Source organism: Oncorhynchus mykiss, chromosome 6 (assembly GCF_057628025.1).
Source record: "Oncorhynchus mykiss isolate SJ-2025 chromosome 6, ASM5762802v1, whole genome shotgun sequence".
NCBI lineage: Eukaryota > Metazoa > Chordata > Actinopteri > Salmoniformes > Salmonidae > Oncorhynchus > Oncorhynchus mykiss.
Window position 1 is genome coordinate 43,588,323 of NC_143027.1, and position 23,572 is coordinate 43,611,894.

The 23,572-nt window shown below is 39.2% G+C and overlaps 1 long non-coding RNA gene across 1 annotated transcript; it reads left to right on the forward strand.

The window, feature by feature from the left end:
* Positions 1–17,528: 17,528 nt before the first annotated feature.
* LOC149982864 (uncharacterized) lies at positions 17,529–19,597 on the forward strand. Its single transcript, XR_016496919.1, has 2 exons — positions 17,529–17,822; positions 18,504–19,597. It is a non-coding gene; the product is annotated as an uncharacterized LOC149982864 (long non-coding RNA).
* The last annotated feature ends 3,975 nt before the right edge of the window (positions 19,598–23,572 follow it).

Here is a 23,572-nt window from a genome sequence, read left to right on the forward strand (position 1 = left end):
ATTGAGATTGTGTTCTTCACTTTGCAAGCATCCCCAAACATAATGATTTTCATTATGGCCAAACAGTTCTATTTTTGCTTCATCAGACCAGAGAACATTTCTCCAAAACGTACAATCTTTGTCCCGTAGACTTGCTTTTTTGTTATGGGGGTTTTGGGGCAATGGCTTATTCCTTCTTGAATGGCCTTTCACTGTCGATATAGGACTCATTTTAATGTTTGATATAGATATTTTTGTACCCATTTCCTCCAAAATCTTCACAAGGTCTTTTGCTGTTTTTCTGGGATTGATTTGCCCTATTCGCACCAAAGTACGCTCATCTCTAGGAGACAGGTCTCCTTCCTGGGTTATATGATGGCTGCTTGTTCCCATGGTGTTTAAACTTGCATACTATTGTTTGTACAGCAAGGTCTTGGCTGATTTCTTTTGATTTTCCCATGATGTCAAGCAAAGAGACACTGAGGTAGGCCTTGAAATACATCCACAGGTACACCTCCAATTTACTCAAATGATGTCAATTAACCTATCAGAAGCTTTCTGGATTTCTGGAATTTCAACTACGTTTATGTAAACCGGAAGCTGGAATTATATGTGAAGTAATCTGTCTGTAAACAATTGTTGGAAAAATGACTTGTGTCATGCACAAAGTAGATGTCCTCTAAACGGACATGCAAAAACTATGGTTTGTTAACAAACCATGAAGAATGGAAGAGGGGGTGTGATGGTGTGGAGGTGCTTTGCTGGTGACACTGTTTAAATGAATCTATTTAGAATTCAAGCCACACTTAAATGGCTAACAGAGCATTCTGCAGCAATACGCCATCACATGTGGTTTGCGCTTAGTGGGACTATAATTAATTTTTCAACAGGACAATGACCCATCACACCTCCAGGCTGTGTAAGGGCTATTTGACCAATAATGCGAGTGATGGAGGGCTGCATCAGATGACCTGGCCTCGACAATCACCCAACTTCAACCCAATTGAGATGGTATGGGATGAGTTGGACCACAGAGCGAAGGAAAAGCAGCCAACAAGTGCTCAGGATGTATATAGAACTCCTTCAAGGCTGTTGGAAAAGCATTCTAGATGAAGCTTGTTGAGAGAATGCCAAGAGTGTGCAACACTGTCATCAAGGCACGTGGTGGCTATATTTGAATTTAACACTTTTTTGCTTACTACATGATTCCATATGGGTTATTTCATAGTTTTGATGTCTTCACTATTATTCTACAATTTAGAAAATAGTAAATAAAGAAAAACCCTTGAATGAGTAGCTTTTGCCTGGTACTGTAGGTCTGTGTTATTTCTCTGAAGTGAAGTGTATACGGCTAGGATTTTTTGTCAAGGGTTCTATTTTGGTAGAAAAAAATAGGTGATATTAAAAGTATGGTAGATAATGCTGCGAGATGTGAATTAAAAACTGAACTTACACAACCTTTTCCATTCTCATCTTTCTGGCAAGGGAATTGTTCCACGACTGATGATGGAGGTTTTGTTTATAATGATGTTGGACAGAAAGAAAAGAGACAAACAGAAAAGACAACGTTTTCCTATAATGTCTCAACTCCAATCATTTGTATCATTAATGATCTAACTAGTGCACTTACATTTCTCCAAATCTATCTATGAGGTGCCATTAACAATATCGTCATCATGGCTCTTCTCTGCTTAAGGAGATACAGTGCTCCATCCAGGCTGGCCAAAATATCGTTGCCTTCCTCTGTGCCTCTCATATTCTGAAATAAAGACACACAGAGTAACATAACTATGTGACTATGTTGAATTTGAAATTTGAGAATCTTAGATATGACCTGTAGCTACAATGAAAACAACTGCGGACTTTCCTCTCTGCGGAAGTTTGTTAGTTGACAGTGGCTTTGTTGGTCCATTGATAGGGACTGAAACGTGTTCTGGTTCTTGATCCTGAGCCTTACAGAACATACATATGTTAGTCACCATTCTAAGTCAATGTTACTCTAAAATACAAGCTTTGCAGTGCAACATTCAATCAAGCAAAGCAGTCACATTAGCTTTCCTGAATTCCTCTTTCAGGATGATTCTGCAGGAGGTTTCGTTTGTAAGAATTAAGGTAACGAACTGAATGTCCTGCAACAGCCATCAGCATCAGCATTGATAGTGTGGTGACAAACTTAACATGGTGCACTGCTCTTAGATGATTTGAACAGATATTTCAGATATTTCTAGTTATTACTAGCAGACATCCCAAAAGTACATCTAAAAATAGTTGTTTTCGTGCTTCTCGAATTTAAGCCTTAGGCCTATCTTTGGGATTAATTTAGCAATCGTAGAGTGATCCAGGAGATTGAAAAGCTCTTGTCATCTGAAAAACAGGAGGGTGGGGGGGCATACAGTCACTTATTGTGCTGAAATGTACTATACTATGGCCTACTGTATTGTACTATAGTGTAGGCCAGGGAAATTCAATTATTTTTGATTACTGATTATGTCCGAGCAGTCAGCCAGAGGGCCAGAACATTTATAATCAAGTGATTACAATGAATAGATTACAAGAGCTGGGACAATAAATCATTGACCATACCATATCGATCACTTATCGTCGGCATTTTGCTGATTATGGCATTACGATATAAGTGGCCTATACTAGAGAAATGTGTTTGCTAATATGGGTAATTGTTAATGGAACAATTGATGGCTAAGACTGTCAAACTAGTAGTAGTAGTTTATTTAAAGCATCATAAAAAAAGTGGTGCACATTGTTATAAACGTATCGTTCTTGCATTCAATTCAGGCAATTTATAGCAAAATATATTTTTTTCCTTGCCACCCACCCAGCTCTAGTTAGAACCAGCCCGCCAGTGCCAAAATTAGACAAAATGTTTTTTTTAATGGTTTTGAAAGAATTCCAAAGCTTTTCCAAAATGATTTAGATATTTTGCTGTGCTCCAATCAAAAGGCATCGGTCCGGACGATACTGCGCATTTCTAACATTTCTGCAGCACTGCATCTAAGAACACAGTGGCCTCCATCATTCTTAAATGAATGAAGTTTGGAACCACCTAGAGCTGGCAGCCGAGCCAAATTGATCAATCAAGAGAGACAGACCTCCAAAGTTCCTCTGCGGAGATGGAAAAACATTCCAGGACAACCATCTCTGCAGAACTCCACCAATAAAAGGAACATGACAGCCCGCTTGGAGTTTGCCAAAAGCCACCTAAAGGACTCTCGGACCATGAGAAACAGGATTCTCTGGTCTGACAAAACCAAGATTCTGGAGGAAACCTGGCACCATCCCTACGGTGAAGGATGGTGGTGGTGGCAGCATCATGCTGTGGGGATGTTTTTCAGTGACAGGGAATAGGAGATTAGTCAGGATGGAGGGAAAGACTTTGGTAGAGAGAGATCCTTGATGAAAACATGCTCCAGTATGCTCAGAACAAGTGGCCCAGCCAGAGCCTGGCCTTGAACCAGATTGAACATCTCTGGAGAGTCCTGAAAATAGCTTTGCAGCGACACTCTCCATCCATCCTGACAGAGGATGGACAGAGGAGCTGCAGAGGAATGGAGGAAACTCCCCAAATACAGGTCTAGTGTCATACCCAAGAAGACTCAAGGCTCTAATCGCTGCCATGGGTGCTTCAACAAAAGTAAAAGTAAAGTGTTAGAGTACTTTTGTAATTGTGATATTTCAGTTTTTTTAAACCAAAAATTTCTAAAATCCTGTTTTTCTTTGTCAGGTTTGAGGTGTGGCTTGATGAGGAAAAACACGAATTAATCAATTTTAGAGGCTTTAACATAACAAACGTGGGAAGAGTCAAGGTACTTTGTGAATGCAATGTATATAGCACATTTCATACATTTCATACAATATTCAAAGTGCCCCACAGTAACCTACTGCCCTGTCTCAAATAGTGTGGCAAACTTCTTCAACCAATCACAAATTAGAGTAGTAGTAATTTGGGGATTTGGAAACATGATGAACATGATGTACAACAGACAGGACAAGTCAACCTGGGCATTGGTCAGATGGATATCCTAAAAATAATGTATCATTTGTAAATTAATGTTAGCTACTTACGTGGATCAGTCAGCCACCATTCAACCCCTCTGTCTGTTGAAAGGCCAAACAACACTGAACACTTTTGCTGCAAATCCTCATTTGCTCCCACGCAGTGTGGTGTATTGCGGATTATTGACTCAATGCTGGATTGTCAGAATTGCCTACACTGGCTGTGTCTATCTCAATAACCCAACAATTGGGTCAATTGTCCTGCCACAACCAAAGATGACCCAATAAAATGACCCAAAACCTGCGACCAATTGGGTCAAACACACAACCATTTTTGGTAGTTGGTTCTGCTAGTGTCAAACATCACTGGCACTTCTCTCACTTCTCCTAAAGGATCCTTGCATGAGTTCCACATAAAAGTTTTTGCTCTAAGCTACGGGGGATAAAAGCTATCAAAGTCTTCAAACACAACTGTGAAGAGTTACTACTTCTTTCAAATTTAGTTGTGCTTATTAGAAATATCACACTCAGACGTTTTCTGGGTTGTCTTCAGGCAAGGCAACCAAAGTTTTACATGTGAAACAAAAGTTTGGCAAAAATCCCATGAGTTGCTACTTTGCCGTGAGCGATTATTACTGAGAGTACAGTCATCCCACATGATACTCAAAAACATGGCTCTTTGGCTCTCTCAACATAAGATGACTCAAGTAGGTTTATATTGAAAACACAGTAACACAGTAACCTTGACTTTGCAAGTGACTAATTCTCAGGAGAAAGATGATGAGACCTACGGAGTTGTGTTGTAGGTGGGACATGTTCGGTTTGTTTTGTAAGGTTGATGTTGACATCGGAAACTGTCATTAAACAATTCTGTGACACACAATGGTGGAGGAATGCAGATTTGCTGGAAAAGTCATGCAGCGTTACATTGTGTTAGGTTCTTTAAAAACTCAACGAGAGGGGTCAATACAGCTGCATTAGACAAAGGCATGCACACAAGTACTGATATTAACCCTTTCTCCTTTGCTGAGTCTCCTTCTACAAATCTGAACAAATATTGTATCTTTATTGCTAGGCATGAAACTGAGTGATACAGACCATAAATATGTATTTTTCCTTTAATGTGACCGGACCTCGAACCCCTTCAATCCATGGCAATCTCCCCTTATCAATGCCTGCCACGTGATCATTCTCCCTACACTCCAAGCTTAATTGCACCTACCATATACCTTCTTCTTACAGATAACCATTAACCGTTTCACACGTACCGGGTGTGATCATTCTACAGTGGTCCCTATAACGTACGATCAAACCGGTGTGATTAGGATGCTTCATTAGAACGTCCAGTTTCGAATGAAGCGACAATCAGCATTTGAGCTGGCCACACTGTTTTTTCAGAAACATTTTGCACAAACACAGTCCTTACAAAGTTATGTCCAGAATGTGAGCAGTTTATTTTTGGATGCAATGTTTCGACATTCACAGAAGTATCTGCAGCATAACTTCAATCATCCAATCTGGAAAAATGTAGGCTACATTTGTCCTAGGGCTAATTTAGGAAAGATTGACGCAACACAAGCCGTCATATTTGTATAAATCTCGGCTGACATAAACTACAATATGAATTTGCTAATAGACTATTTATAATTAATCACATCATTAACAAATCACCATTGATCTAAATAATTGAGTAAAACACTCTCTAGAAATCTATAATAGTCAGACGATGGGTAGTAGGTTCTGCATGCTGCCTTGCTTCTTGTCCCTCACAGAAACCAAATATAATAAGAGAAGACAAGATGAGTTTGGTCTGTTTAAAGTATCCATGTTGAAGGGGGTGTGTCTACCATTGTTCACATCCCACCATTCATTTCCAGAACTTCTCAAAAAATGATTGAACCCTTACGCCTCATTTTGTTATAAGATCCTTACAGATGATTACATGAAACCGAGAATGCATTGCATGTCAACAAACATGGCTCCACACACAGCTGGCATTAGCTTAGCTCATAATCAGTACAACCCTCAAAAAAGTATTTTACACACATAACATGTGCCTATTACAACCTATGCAAGAATTGGAATGCATGATTTGTCACCTGTAATTGACATGTGCATAAAACCGTGAATATATAAATAATTACCATACAAAACATTTTCTGATGGTGATTTATTGATACAATTTGCACGTGCTGGCAGTCAATCACATAACCTCTCACTCCCACTCTGAACCATTCAGTGTTGTTGTTTATGTACAGTATGTAGCTAGTGAGCTGAATTTGAATTTAAATTTGAGCTAGTGAGCTGTAGCATTAGCAATGTCTTTCAAAAGGAGGCAACTCACAAATTAGGAAATTATGGCGATTTTTTAAAATTCCTGACAATATTTCTGAGTATGAAAGTCAGGAGTCAGATTCTGACAGTGGCAGTGAATCTGAGGACCCCTTGTCCACTGACGAAGTTCCAGGTCCCTTTGAAGATGCTGGTGGTGATGGAGGCAGTGGATGAAGTACAGTAGCTGTCCGGCAGCCATTTCACCCCTCCTGGTCCTGCTGTTTGCTTTGATGAGTCCCAGTCTGGAGTGCAACGCCTATTGCCATTTCCAACTGAGGCAGAGTGCTTCAAGTTGTTTCTGACAGAGGAGCTGGTGGGAGACATAGTCAATCACTGTGCCTTGGAGCTACAGGAGAAGAGAGATCCAGGAGTGGGGGGGAAACTCGCAAAATGGGTGACAACCACAATTAGTGAAATGTGTACCTTCTGAAACCAAAATTGAACTTTTTGGCAACAATGCAAAACGCAACACAGCTCATCACCCTGAACACACTGTCAAACATGGTGGTGGGCCTGCTTTTCTTCAGCAGGGTCAGGGAAGATGGTTAAAATTGATGGGAAGATGGATAGAGCCAAATACAGGACCCAATTTTTCAATTTTTGATTTGTTAAAAAAGTTTGAAATGTCCAAGAAATGTCGTTCCACTTCACGTCCCACTTGTTGTTGATTCTTCACAACAAAATACAGTTTTATATCTTTATGTTTGAAGCCTGAAATGTGGCAAAAGGTCGCAAAGTTCAAGGCACTGTATGTCTCATGTCTCATCAAATAGGTTTATGTGAAATTTGAAGAGGGGTTTAGGGCTGCGCTAACGTTAGCCTCGCAAATGATCTGCAGCTGTTCCGGATTTTGAGTGTCATGATGGCTCGCAGTAATGACGTGCAAAAAAATGCAATTTGCCCCCTTGTCATGAAATATTAGCTTAATATTAGTAGTAAATACATTAATTTAGACAAAAATCATGAATAATGAAGTTTTCTTACATGTTAACCATCATTTTAATCTGCAAGCACAAAATGAGTTGCAAATGCACGATGTACATTACCTAGTGACACCTCAGAGGAGTCAGTTTCATCTTTTCTCAAATACTGTTAGTCCATTACCATGTCAATCAACGCTGAATCGAAACGTAGTTCACACCCCGGATTTTTATGCCAACACAGTCACTACAGTCCCATCCGTTTTCATTGCAGCCTCGTTTGAATGTCGTGGTTACACACATTTGTACGAAATGGGGTGAGTATACATTACCTAATCACGATTGAATATAACACCATAAAGTTTATGAAATTAGTTGCGTTACCTCGCGTGTCCACAGATAAGGAATATACACCCATATATTATGCTCCATACACACAGTGAGCTACAGTAGAAACGGCTACAACTATGACTGGGATGCGGGCAAAGAGACGCAAAATGTGAACAAATCAAATCAAATCAAATCTATCATCCTTCGTCCTTGTCAGCTGATATCTCAAAGTGCTGTACAGAAACCTAGCCTAAAACCCCAAACAGCAAGCAATGCAGGTATAGAAGCACGGTGGCTAGGAAAAATTCCCTAGAAAGGCCAAAACCTAGGAAGAAACCTAGAGAGGAACCAGGCTATGTGGGGTGGCCAGTCCTGTTCTGGCTGTGCCGGGTGGACATTATAACAGAACATGGCCAAGATGTTTAAATGTTTCTAAATGAGCAGCATGGTCATAATAAAAGGGACACTGTGGCCTCATCCGCGGACACCCCCGGACAGGGACGACCAACCCAACCCACTTTGACAAAGCACAGCCCCCATACCACTAGAGGGATATCTACAACCACCAACTTACCATCCTGAGACAAGAACGAGTATAGCCCATAAAGATCTCCGCCACGGCACAACCCATATGACCCACTGAAGAGATGAGTCTTCAGTAAAGACTTAAAGGTTTGAGACCGAGTTTGCGTCTCTTAATGGCAGACCATTCCATAAAAATCATCATTTTTGGACGTTGTGTTTTGCACGTTGTGTTAGCTAATGCAGGTTTAGCATTTTAAAAGGCATTTTAAAAGGCTAATTGATCATTATAAAACCCTTTTGCAATTGTTAGCACAGCTGAAAACTGTTTGTCAGAAGCAATAAAACTGGCCTTCTTTAGACTAGTTGAATATCTGGAGCATCAGCATTGCAGGCTCAAAATGGCCAGAAACAAAGACCTTACGTCTGAAACTCATCAGTCTATTCTTGTTCTGAGAAATTAAGGCTATTCTGTGAGAGAAATTGCCAAGAAACTGAAGATCTCGTACATCTCTGAGTACTACTCCACCGAACAGCGCAACCTGGCTCTAACCAGAATAGAAAGTGGAGAGGTGCACAACTGAGCAACAGAACAAATACATTATAGTGTCTAGTTTGATAAACAAACACCTCACAAGTCCTCAACCATTCAACTGACATCCACTCTGGGATGCTGGCCTTCTAGGCAGAGTTCCTCTGTGTTCTTTTGCCCTTAATCTTTTACTTTTTATTGGCCAGTTTGTATCACGGTAAATATTAACCACTATTGTTAGCCTTTCTTTCCACTGTCACATCCGTGTGGTTATTCCCTGAGGATCGCTATCAATAGTGGAATTTGGGACATTTTAATCAGTATGGAATGCAGACAATATGTAGCAGTTTAAACCTGGAGGGGTGCACGGTTCACACCAACTGGACCATTGTCATCTCAGTTCCATTGTCTTTCTGTGCCTCCTACAGTTACAGTTCTAGGATTAGTGGAACTACTGTCACCTTCGAATATTTAATGGATTGAACAATTGAATATTGCAACTTTCAGGATGAATCAAACCACTATTTTTGATTCACCAATATATTTGGTGCGTTATTTTATTATTTATACTTTTCTAACCCCTAAATAATATACAAGATCAGAGTGTGGTAGCCACTTCAACAGAGGGAATCAAGCTGATTCTAAACCAATTTACAGAGGCAAGGGTATATGACAAATCAGGACATGTCGTTTCACTGAGCAGGCTGTAAAACAGTGATCACTAAGGTCATTACAGAAAATACTAGATAACATGTTGACATGAGTACCCTGATATCGGGGAATTTGTGCCATTCTGAAAAAATTGTTAGAAAACAATTAGTGCTTTATTCAATCTGTATCCCTGAATTTCCGATTCAGCTGACATATTGCCTTTAAATCACTAACGCTGAACTTCTGCCATATGGATTGAATAGATCACCCAACCATTTTGCCACTGAAGGATCAGCAATATTGTCTCATGGCCTCACAGGCGGTCTACCCAGTGTGGGGGGGAAAAATCCACCATTAGTGTTCTTATCAGGCCATACATTATGGTCTTGTAATATAATAAACCTATTTTTGTCAGGATAAATCAGGATAAATTGTGAGGATAACATCAAGGATCGTAGCATTTTCTGGGTGTTTGGAGTCATTTTTTGTGGGATTGGTAATAATCAGGGAGTCCCAATGCTGTAGGACTTTCAGGAGAGACTTCAGGAGAGAGAGCTATTTATGAAGAACCTGGTTGCAGTTCATATGGCTTCCACTAGATTTGAACAGTCTTTAGAAATTGTTCGATGTTTTTATTTTGAGAAATTAAGAAGTAGTCCTATTCATTGTAAGTGTTTCTCCAGGTGGAATCTACTGTTTTGCTGCACTTGAACTGGAGCGTTGTCACATTGTTTTTATCCGGTATTAGAAACAGTTTATTCCGTCTTATATTTTTATGATTATTTACGTTTTAGGGTACCTGAGGTTGTTTGAAATGTTTGGACCATGTTTACAGGTAACTTAGAAAGTTGAAACCGGTGTATTTCTGAATCAAACGCGCCAAATAAATTGACATTTTTGGGACATAAAGAAGGACATTAAGGACCATTTGTGATGTTTCTGGGACATTTTGGAGTGCCAACAGAAGAAGATTATCAAAAGGTAAGGCATTAATTATATCGCTATTTCTGAATTTTGTGGCGCACCTGCTTGGTAGAAATATGATTTTCATGTGTTTGTATGCGGGACGCTGTCCTCAGATAATCGCATGGTTTGCTTTGGCTGTTTTAGATTTTTGAAATCTGACAAACCGGCTGGATTAACAAGAAGTTAAGCTTGTGATTTTATGAAAGTTAAATATTTATAATTCTGTAGTTTGAATTTCGCAGTCTGCCCACTCTGCCCATAATGTTCATTTGTCTACCATAAGTGTTCTCCAAAGTGATTTTAGAGAATTTGGCAGTATATCCAACCTGCCTCACAACCGCAGACCATGTGTATGGCGTTGTGTGGGTGAGTGGTTTGCTGATGTCAACGTTGTGAACATATGATGATGGCGGTGGGCTTATGGTATGGGCATTTATCGATGTCAATTTGAATGAGATGAGATACCGTGACGAGATCCTGAAGCCAATTGGCATGCCATTCATCCTTTGCCGTCACCTCATGTTTCAGCATGATAATGCACGGCCCCATGTCGCAAGGATCTGTACACAATTCCTGGAAACTGAAAACGTCCCAGTTATTCCATGGCCGGCAGACTCACCAGACATTTCACCCATTGAACATGTTTGGGATGCCCTGGTTCAACGTGTACGATAGCATGTTCCCACCAGTATCCAGCAACTTTGCACAGCCATTGAAGAGGAGTGGGACAACATTCTACAGGCCACAATCAAAAGCCTGATCAACTCTATGCGTAGGAGATGTGTCACGCTGCATGGGGCAAATGGTAGTCACACCAGATACTGACATGCCCCTAACATTTTTTAAAGATACATATCTGTGTTCTCAGTCATGTGAAATCCCTAGATTAAGGCATACTGAATTAATTTAAATTGACTGATTTACTTATATGAACTGTAACTCAGTAAAATATTTGAAATTGTTGCATGTTGCGTATACAACCAACTCCTGTTTACCTAGGAAGCATGATGAGCATTAATTAGCTAGGTCTTTAAAAATGTCTCTGTTCCATTTTACCTTTGTATTATGCATGCTGATGTTCATTCAATTACAGATCTATCCGTGAGCTGTCAAATGTCTTAAGAGCTGTCTGGCTTTGGATGTGAGACAGACTTCTTCACACTTGTTGAGTGCAAGTTGCTCAAGTTGCAGTAGCCGGCTCTTGTCCAAATGGAGTTTCTGGTGGAGAACAGCAGGCAAGAGAAGCAGTACAGGGCCAGTTTTTCCGTTGATACCACTCAGATTATCGTGTTATTTTCTGTATCTTCCTTTGATGTAGATCCCTAAGCTCAGGTGTTCCTTTGATGTACAGTATGTCCCTAAGCTTACACTTCCATCCCTTATTACCCACTGTTTCGCTGGAGAATCATACTTTTTCAGATGCAATGTTTTAGCAATCCTGATCAGTTTATCTTTAGCTAGCAGTAAAACGAAAGTAACCGCCAATAGGCAACATATGACATATGCTGTCCATAGGAATATGACATATGCTGTCCATTGCTATGCCTATCCTCCTGCCTATCCCATTACTTTTTTAACACCAATTCTCATGCACATTGTTTTGAGTGAATGAGACCTCTCGGCCTGCCTTTTGATGTCCGTTAGCTGGCAGTGTAAGGCACAAGTTATGTCAGTGCCTTGCATTGAGTTTGAAGAGCTGGAGAAAGGCACATGTTGAGGGTGACTATCCCCTGGCCTCCTTGTGCACTTTGTACCAGATCACCACAAATTTGGGAAGTACTCTAATTCAGAAATAAATTATTTCATGCAGAAAAAAAACAGAAAGATGAAAAATTATAAAATGCAAATATATTTTTCATGACTGTTCTTTTTTCATTATTTCACACAGGGTAGGCATTGCCTACCCATGCTACCTTGACCACACGTCACTAGTGTGGGGTTACTCTCCTCAATTGAAGGTTGAGTGAGAGAGAAAAATGGTTATCAGCTACACCTGATTGTATTGTCCTTTCAGAGCATTTATCTATGTCCTGTTTTCTTCCACTTCAGGTGACGGATAGCCAAGTGAACAATTGTATCACAGATTTATCAAGTCCTCTGTCCGATCCACTGATGGGTGGTAGTCATACGATCCACTTTCGATAAACCATTTGTAGATGGGCTGCTGCAACATGAACACACAGACACAGGGGGTGTACTGAGGCCTACGGTAAGAGTTCAACATTTGCAAAACAATCAGTTTTCATAACTTCATAAGTCTGAATATTCGTAATTTTTTTGTCCAAAATGAAAAGGCATGCTGTCGTACAAGGTTAGTAGCTACATTTTACATCAGATACATGGTTTCCGGATACTCCCGTAAAGCCTATCTCATTGGTTATCTAGCTAGCTTTGTTTGACCCCGATTGGTGCTTATTTGAGTTAGAGTCGTTCAAGTTAGAGTCGTTCAAGTGAAGACCAGCCGCGTCATCGGCGTGCCATGAAGGGGTCGCTCTCTGACCACATATGGTGTTCTATAGGATATACTACACCCCTATTGATATAGTGAAGTCCAGTTACATTTTAGGATATCCGCAGAATACATACAAATATGATTTAACTTATTGAAATAACGTTTAGGGTGAGATTTTCACATTCCTTTCATGGCAAATTAAATGATTGGAAATAAAAAATGTATTGTGCATGCTATATGGACTTTTTTAGGACATGAAATATGATTTTATCTAACAAAACGATGCTTCAGGTTATCTCTGGGACCCTTTGGATGATAACTCAGAGCAAGATTTCAGAATGTAAGTACACATTTCACCATCAGAGGTGAATTCATCAAACCTATCGCGGTTAAAACGTTTTTTTGTTGTTTTTGTTGTCAAACAATGCCATTTTTTTCCGCAGTAATAGCTACTGAAAATTGAACAGTGCTGTTAAATTAACAATAATTTAAGCTTTCAGCTGATATAAGACACATATGTACCAACATTTGTTTTTTCTCTAAAATCTGCGATGGTGACACAAGACGTCATTTACTGCATGATTTACAACTGTCCTGTTGACGAGTAGACGATCCCTAAGAAGTGGCTTTAACAACTTTCAGTGGGCACCCACATGGGTGCCTTTCAGAACCCCTTTTGAAAATCATTCTGTTTTGTTTGGTTGTCAGTGATTTTCTTTTTTAATTTCCCTTTGTTGTGAGCGACATAAGACTCACCCACTTAACACTCACCCACTCCTCCGTTGACATGACATGACATCCTCCTAGCATCTAGCTGGGCTGACGTTAGGCTCCGTATTTTTAGCTTGCCAGCCTATTAGCCATGTTATGACTGACTTGTGATCAGTCACCGCCCTTGCTAGTTTGATTGTAATTGACATTCCCAGCCTTAGTTACATTCGTCAGTTTTTGTCCAAAATATTGAGTCAGTGAACTGAATGGAGCCAGCAAATAATTTCAGGCCAGCTGTGATGTACAACCTATTAGCAATATTTTTTGGAATACCAAGAAATGAATTGGTGAATAACAGTATATTAATCATGCATTGAGCTGACAACAATGCCTAAGTGTACGTCATGGAATGTTGAGTAAAATACAATCTATTTTTAAAATCTCAATCAAGTTGGTTTTGTATTATAAACTGGGAATTTTATATTTTATGACAGATTATGATTGTCTGTGTTTCATATCTGCAAAGTACTTAAAAAAGATGTCAGTACCACTTTAAGCTATTATTTAAAACTACAAAAAGAATGCTCAATATATGGGACATGGAACAGTCAGCCTTGTGCTTATTCTGCCACGGGGGCAACAGAATCAATAGATCATATTTTCTGGTACTCTCCATCGGTTGCTCACTTTTTTGGGGAGGCAGCCAAGAAATGCAGCCCACCAATATAGGACAACAAAAACACAGTTTTGCATGATAAGTTTATTGTTATGTCATCACAGAGGTCTGAACAGGTTTTATATATTCACATACAGTAAAAACGTTCATATCAAACATTTGTGTCCCGTTTCACAAGCAAAACACCCAAGTAGCACCGAATCTATAAATTCACTTGGGAATTACACTTTGTCTGGATTTCAGTTACGTAATGCATGCGTATCGTTTAATGATGCTATCATTTAAGGATGCTTTTAAACACCGACCGTGAAACTTCCGTGACATATTTTGAAGACTATTTTCTGACCAGCAAACTGTTAGACTACTATTCATTCACCATGTACCTCTGTGCTCTCTTTGTTGATTACACAATGAGAACTTGGAAAGGGGGACATAATTCTAATAAAAAATCCTTTCCACGAGTAGCAAAGTGATCCATGTTCCAGCCAATGAGTCGAATGAATCACAATTGTTGGTATTGCCTGTAGAAATCAATGGACCTGCTTAGAACTGAATATACAACTCAGGGATGAACCTTCCCCCAATATTTACCAATCTCTATGTATAAAGCCTTTTGCTTGAGTAATTACTACTCTTTACGTCTTTGCTTTGAAGCCAAAGGACATTTTCCCATCTGCCTCGAGAGAGAGTCCAATCAACCTCAAGCTACTGGTCTTTCTCAAGGATGGCGACATCCTATTTTCTTCCAAAGAGAGAGTGTTTGCATCCCAAATGGCACGCTATTCCCTATGTGGTTCCGATAGAGTATTACAATAGTAGTGGGCCCTGGGCAAAAGTACTGCACTACATAGGTAAAAGGGTGCCATGTGGGATGCAGCCAGAGTGCTTCATTTTCAAAGGAGCTATTACTTGCCCTCTATCGGCGTTTCGTCCTTGAACCAAAACATCATCCTTCAAAATATTTCTTCCTACCTGGGTCATTCTTCTTCTTCTTAACACTAACAATCAGAAATAACTGAACTAAATAGGGAGCTGATGAGACCAGGTGAGAAACTAACACAGGTGAAATCAATGAACAAAATTGAAAGACAGGGCTACTTTCCAGAACACAAAGAAACAGGGCTACGTTCAAGAACACAAAGAAAAAGAACACAAGGTTGACAAAGAAAAGAAAAGCAGAACCTTACAGACACTCAAAAACACATAATTATTTTTGTTGTTGTGTTGTTTGTATATCATTGTATTTTACATTTGTGTGACTGTCCTTGTCTATCTGTTTTGTTACTTGTCACTGTTGTTGATGTTACTTGTCAGGTTTTGTGATTTTTTATGGACCCCCAGGAAGAGTAGCTGCTGCTTCTGCAAAAGCTAAAATGGGGATCCAAATAAACATCTATAGATGTAAAGTTGTGCCATAGTTAGATGTTAATGTTCATGTTATAATTACACACACCTGCAGCATTCTGAATTACATTCAATGAACTAGGCGCAACAATTATGTCCCCCTTTCCAAGTTCTCATTGTGTAATCAACAAAGAGAGCACAGAGGTACATGGTGAATGAATAGTAGTCTAACAGTTTGCTGGTCAGAAAATAGTCTTCAAAATATGTCACGGAAGTTTCACGGTCGGTGTTTAAAAGCATCCTTAAATGATAGCATCATTAAACGATACGCATGCATTACGTAACTGAAATCCAGACAAAGTGTAATTCCCAAGTGAATGTATAGATTCGGTGCTACTTGGGTGTTTTGCTTGTGAAACGGGACACAAATGTTTGATATGAAGAACGTTTTTACTGTATGTGAATATATAAAACCTGTTCAGACCTCTGTGATGACATAACAATAAACTTATCATGCAAAACTGTGTTTTTGTTGTCCTATATTGGTGGGCTGCATTTCTTGGCTGCCTCCCCAAAAAAGTGAGCAACCGATGGAGAGTACCAGAAAATATGATCTATTGATTCTGTTGCCCCCGTGGCAGAATAAGCACAAGGCTGACTGTTCCATGTCCCATATATTGAGCATTCTTTTTGTAGTTTTAAATAATAGCTTAAAGTGGTACTGACATCTTTTTTAACTACTTTGCAGATATGAAACACAGACAATCATAATCTGTCATAAAATATCAAATTCCCAGTTTATAATACAAAACCAACTTGATAGAGATTTTAAAAATAGATTGTATTTTACTCAACATTCCATGACGTACACTTAGGCATTGTTGTCAGCTCAATGCATGATTAATATACTGTTATTCACCAATTCATTTCTTGGTATTCCAAAAAATATTGCTAATAGGTTGTACATCACAGCTGGCCTGATAAATTATTTGCTGGCTCCATTCAGTTCACTGACTCAATATTTTGGACAAAAACTGACGAATGTAACTAAGGCTGGGAATGTCAATTACAATCAAACTAGCAAGGGCTGTGACTGATCACAAGTCAGTCATAACATGGCTAATAGGCTGGCAAGCTAAAAATACGGAGCCTAACGTCAGCCCAGCTAGATGCTAGGAGGATGTCATGTCAACGGAGGAGTGGGTGAGTGTTAAGTGGGTGAGTCTTATGTCGCTCACAACAAAGGGAAATTAAAAAAGAAAATCACTGACAACCAAACAAAACAGAATGATTTTCAAAAGGGGTTCTGAAAGGCACCCATGTGGGTGCCCACTGAAAGTTGTTAAAGCCACTTCTTAGGGATCGTCTACTCGTCAACAGGACAGTTGTAAATCATGCAGTAAATGACGTCTTGTGTCACCATCGCAGATTTTAGAGAAAAAACAAATGTTGGTACATATAAGTGTCTTATATCAGCTGAAAGCTTAAATTATTGTTAATTTAACGGCACTGTTCAATTTTCAGTAGCTATTACTGCGGAAAAAAATGGCATTGTTTGACAACAAAAACAACAAAAAAACGTTTTAACCGCGATAGGTTTGATGAATTCACCTCTGATGGTGAAATGTGTACTTACATTCTGAAATCTTGCTCTGAGTTATCATCCAAAGGGTCCCAGAGATAACCTGAAGCATCGTTTTGTTAGATAAAATCATATTTCATGTCCTAAAAAAGTCCATATAGCATGCACAATACATTTTTTTATTTCCAATCATTCAATTTGCCATGAAAGGAATGTGAAAATCTCACCCTAAACGTTATTTAAATGAGTTAAATCATATTTGTATGTATTCTGCGGATATCCTAAAATGTAACTGGACTTCACTATATCAATAGGGGTGTAGTATATCCTATAGAACACCATATGTGGTCAGAGAGCGACCCCTTCATGGCACGCCGATGACGCGGCTGGTCTTCACTTGAACGACTCTAACTTGAACGACTCTAACTCAAATAAGCACCAATCGGGTTCAAACAAAGCTAGCTAGATAGGCTTTACGGGAGTATCCGGAAACCATGTATCTGATGTAAAATGTAGCTACTAACCTTGTACGACAGCATGCCTTTTCATTTTGGACAAAAAAATTACGAATATTCAGACTTATGAAGTTATGAAAACTGATTGTTTTGCAAATGTTGAACTCTTACCGTAGGCCTCAGTACACCCCCTGTGTCTGTGTGTTTATGTTGCAGCAGCCCATCTACAAATGGTTTATCGAAAGTGGATCGTATGACTACCACCCATCAGTGGATCGGACAGAGGACTTGATAAATCTGTGATACAATTGTTCACTTGGCTATCCGTCACCTGAAGTGGAAGAAAACAGGACATAGGTAAATGCTCTGAAAGGACAATACAATCAGGTGTAGCTGATAACCATTTTTCTCTCTCACTCAACCTTCAATTGAGGAGAGTAACCCCACACTAGTGATGTGTGGTCAAGGTCGCCTGGGTAGACAATGCTCAGAGGAGCTACAGGCAGTTAGATTTGTGTATGTCATTTAGGCGAAAATTTAAAAAAAAGGGGCTATCACAGAGAATTTTAATGCCACTAGTAAGGGGTTTTAAAAGACACCCACCATGGATGCCCACTAGGTTTGCCTCCAAAAGACAAACAAAGATAAACCTACAACATCTTAAGATGGGCAGTAAAAAGAATATGGAGCATAACAAACAGGGGGAATCAAAACTCAGGTTTTTTCATATCTCGTGGCCACTTTTGGGATGTGGCAACCCTCTCAAACAGAGTAAAATATACATCCACTTCCTTTTCATTGAAAGGCATTGCAAGTCGGCTGTTCCAACCAATATCAAACTGTTGAGGGTGTAGGATGGCCTAATTGGTTTTGGAGTATTTCCAGATCTATCTCCCTTTGTCGTGCTTCCAGCTCCATCTCTTTCAATCAAATTACATGCACACATTCTTCTTGTTCTAGTCTGGCTGCACTCTCTCGTTTTTGTTCTCTTTCCCTGTACTCAAGCTTTATTTTTTTTTGTTCCAACTTTGCCTTTAGTTCTAGCTCCCTCAGTTGCACGTCTACAGGATGTACATCAACCTCCCTTTCCGGAAGGATTTCCTCCTCCACCAAAGCAGCACCAATCAACTATTTTACTTCCGCTTTTGGATAGTTAGATGCCACCTTGATGTCATAATGCTTTGCAATGATGAGCAAATGTTCCTTTGTACATCTATCAAGCATCTCCCATGTAATGTTTTCCACAAATGCTTCCAACTGGAAGTCCATGGTTTTATTTTAATGAATGAATATGTCAGTAAATGTAAGCAAAAAAAGTAGTTTGTGACTCTGGATAACAGGTAAACAGCCTAGCTAACCAGCTCTGCTAGGGTGAGTAAAATGGTCAGAGTGAGGTGTTCTCTCATTTGTGTCTGAAAGTAGCTAGCTAGCAAGCTAGCCAACTTTAGCCAGTTGTCTTGGATGCTTGGTCTGCCTCCTGTGTCTGCATCTGGGTCTCGCCATGTGTTGTTATATTAGTAGTGGTTTCTTTATAGCAATTAAACCATGAAGGCCTGATTCACACGGTCTCCTCTGAGGAGTTGATGTTGAGATGTGTCTGTTTCTTGAACTTTGTAAAGCATTTATTTGGGCTTCAATTTCTGAGGCCTGGAACTATAATGAAGTTATCCTCTGCAGCAGAGGTAACTCCGGGTCTTCCTTTGCTGTGGCGGTCCTCATGAGAGCCAGTTTAATCATAGCGCTTAATGGTTTTTGCGACTGCACTTGAAGAAACTTTCAAAGTTCTTGAAATGTTCCATATTGACTAACCTTCATGTCACGCCCTGGCCTTAGAGAGCCTTTTTATGTTTCTATTTGATTCGGTCAGGGTGTGATTTGGGGTGGGAATTCTATGTTTTGTTTTCTATGATTTTGTGTTTCTATGTTTTGGCCGGGTATGGTTCTCAATCAGGGAAAGCTGTCTATCATTGTCTCTGATTGGGAACCATACTGAGGTAGCCCTTTTTCCCTGCTTTCGTTGTGGGTAGTTAACTTTGTTTGTGGCACATAGCCCTTAAGCTTCACGGTTGTTTTGTATTGTTTATTGTTTTTGTCAGCGTCATCCTGAATAAAAGGAATATGTACGCCCACCACACTGCACTTTGGTCCTCTTCATTTGACGGCCGTGACACTTCATGTCTTAAAGTAATAATGGACTGTCATTTCTCTTTGCTTATTTGAGCTGTTCTTGCTATAACATGGACTTGGTCTTTTACTATCTTCCTTATACCCTCCTACCTTGTCACAACACACTGATTGGCTCAAACGCGTTAAGAAATTCCACAAAATAACTTTTAACTTTTAAGAAGGCACACCTGTTAATTGAAATGCATTCCAGATGACTACCTCATGAAGCTGGTTGAGAGAATGCCAAGAGTGTGCAAAGCTGTCATCAAGGTTGGTGGCTATTTCAAGAATCTCAAATATAAAACATATTTCTATTTGTTTAACACTTTTATGGTTACTACATGATTCCATATGTGTTATTTCAGGGTTTTCAGAAACCAATTTCAGAAACCAATTGCCAACCATAGTTCCTCATGTGTAATTAGGCCTTCATACTATTTTTTTGTGTTGCAGATAGTTTAACATGATTTTTGGAGAGAAGGATATAACAAAACGTGTTGTCAAGTGAGGTTGGAGGAACTTGACTGTCACGTCCTGACCATAGTGAGCTCTTATTTTATATGGTAGAGTAGGTCAGGGCGTGTCTGACAGAAACCAATTGCCAACCATAGTTCCTCATGTGTAATTAGGCCTTCATAATATTTTTTTTGTGTTGCAGATAGTTTAACATGATTTTTGGAGAGAAGGATATAACAAAACGTGTTGTCAAGTGAGGTTGGAGGAACTTGACTGTCACGTCCTGACCATAGTGAGCCCTTATTTTATATGGTAGAGTAGGTCAGGGCGTGACTGGGGGGTTTTCTAGTTATTCTTTTCTATGTGGGGTTCTAGTTTAGTTTTTCTATGTTGGTGTTTGGTATGATTCCCAATTAGATGCAGCTGTCTCTAATTGGGGATCATATTTAAGTAGCATTTTTTCCACCTGTGTTTCATGGGATATTGTTTTGAGTTTGTGTATGTTACACCTCTTAGTTTGTTTCGTTCTTTCTTTGTTGTTTTGTGCATTTTTAATAAATAATATGTGGAAACCATATCGCGCTATAGCCTGGTCCGATAATTATTCCAACGATTGTGACATTGTCAACAGAATATTTGTTGAAAATATTATACTTCCTCATTCAAAATATCCATTGGCGAGACAAGGATTTTTCCATCATTTGTAAAAAATAAAATAAAAAAAAATGTGAGGTTATTTTTGTTTGTTTCTATATTGAAGGTTTAGGAAAAACTTTGTGCATGGTTTGTCATTCTCTATCAGATTTTCTCTAGGTTTTTTAAATAAAATAAACCTAATCTTTCCTGAATAAGTTCCTCAAACTCCTCTTGCTTCTGTATCTATCTACACCATTCATGTGTAATGTTAGATTTTCTATTTCTGTTGTAAGTCTTTTCTCCGTGAAGCAATAACGTTTCCGTTTTTGGGATGAAAATGTAATTCAGTGGCCTCTAAAGGCACATTTAAAGGGATCCCATATGATAGTGGGTCTGCTGAACCTGTATTGTGCAAGAAAAAGTCTGTTATAATGTTCCTTTTTGTTAAGAAAGTAGTGTCAGTCAAACTCTGGTTAAATTTCCAATATACCTGTCCTTGGTTGATGATCTGATCACAATCAATCCTCAATCAATACTTTATTCACTTTTGGCACCATAGAAAGGGATACCAGAAAATAATCAATCTGACTAGCTTGATTAAGCCTCCTTCAAGTACAGTGCATGTGAAAAGTATTCAGACCTCTTGACTTTTTCCACATTTTGTTACGTTACAGCCTTACTCTATAATTGATGAAATGAATGTTTTTCCTCATCCATGGGAGAATGGGAGAAACTCCCCAACTACAGCTGTGCCAAGCTTGTAGCGTCAAAGCCAAGAAGACTCAAGGCAGTAATTGCTGCTAAAGGTGCTTCAACAAAGTACTGAATACTTTCCGTTATCTTTTTTTTTATTACACATTTGCAAACATTTCTAAAAAACTTTTTTTTTTGTCATTATGGGGTATTTTGTGTACATTAATGAGGGAAAAAAAACAATCTAATACATTTTAGAATAAGGCTGGAACGTAACAAAATGTGGTACGAATACTTTCTGAATGCACTGTATATTTTATGAAATCCAGGTTTTAAGCCTCCAGATACCAGTCAATTCCAACATGTGCATAATAGTTGTGATCTCTTCAGGTGCCAGATGGTGATAGTTGGTATTATGACGCCTTTACGGTCTACTGACATACTTCAAACTGTGTTGCAGTCCCCTACCATTATAATATAGTTATTGTATCTCGGAGACTAGTTTGATAATTATAAATATTTTCAAATATTTTTTGGTCCATATACTGTAGATTTATGAGCAATATTGGTTTATCCTCAAGTCGTATGTTCAATGCAATCCATCTTCCTTGAAGATCTATTTTAACGGATTGAACCTAAAGATCTGGAGTTTTTTAATAGGATTATTACACCTTTTAAATTCCTTAGCCCATGACAGAAATATATTTTACCATCCCACTGTTATTCCCAGGCCACTTCACTTTTTAAGTCATGCACCCCTCCATCCATCCTTGACTTTTCCGAAATAAGTCTATGTAACACACTGCTGTTAGAATCTTAATATCACAAACAGATCTGGAGTTAAAACCAATTTAACTCACTTCTTCAAGATTGGTGGGTCCCCTGCAGGACGGTTGAGCTAACGTAGGCTATTGCGATTATCATGAGGTTGTAAGTAACAAGAAAATGTCCCAGGACATAGACATATCTGATATTTGCAGAAAGCTTAAATTCTTGTTCATCTAACTGCACTGTCCACTTTACAGTAGCTACTACAGTGAAATAATACCATGCTAGTGTTTAAGGAGAGTGCAGTTTTGAACATGAAAAGTGTTTAATAAACAAATTAGGCACTTTTGGGCAGTCTTGATACATTTCGAACAGAAATGCAATGGTTCATTGGATCAGTCTGAAACTTTTCACATACACTGTCATCTAATCTAGTGGCCAAAATCTAAATTAAACCTGGACATAATACATGATGGCCTTTCTCTTGCATTTCAAAGATGATGGTACAAAAAAATACAAAACAATGGTTGTTTTTTTTCTTTGTATTATCTTTTACCAGATCTAATGTGATATTCTCCTACATTCCTCTAACATTCCCACTAATGTCAAAGTGTTCCCTTTCAAATGGTACCAAGAATATGAATATCCTTGCTTCAGGGCCTAAGCTACAGGCAGTTAGATTTGGATATGTCATTTAGGCGAAAATTGAAAAAAAAGGGGCGATCCTTAAGGACCATTCATGTTTTGAATGGTTTTCCCCGTTGTCCCTCCTTCCCCCGATAGTAGGGCCTGCTCCGTTCCTTCTCCCAACAGTGGAAGGTGCCATGCCCAGTTTATAATCTGCTCGATAATTGATTCGAAACTGAACCTAAACCATACCAAAAAAAATGTCACATACTCAGAAAAAAAGAAACGTCCTCTCACTGTCAACTGCATTTATTTTCAACTTAACATGTGTAAATATTTGGTTGAACATAACAACATTCAACAAGCGAGACATAAACTGAACAAGTTCCACAGACATGTGACTAACAGAAATTGAATGTGTCCCTGAACAAAGGGGGGGTCAAAATCAAAAGTAACACCAGCTGTGGCCACCAGCTGCATTAAGTACCGCAGTGCATCTCCTCTTCATGGACTGCACCAGATTTGCCAGCTCTTGATGTGAGATGTTACCCCACTCTTCCACCAAGGCACTTGCAAGTTCCCAGACATTTCTGGGGGGAATGGCCCTAGCCATTGTACCACATGAGGGAGGATGCAACACACAACGTTGAGATTGCCTGCAATTTTTATTTTACCTTTTTTTAACTAGACAAGTCAGTTAAGAACAAATTCTTATTTTCAATGACGACCTAGGAACAGTGGGTTAACTGCCTGTTTGGGGG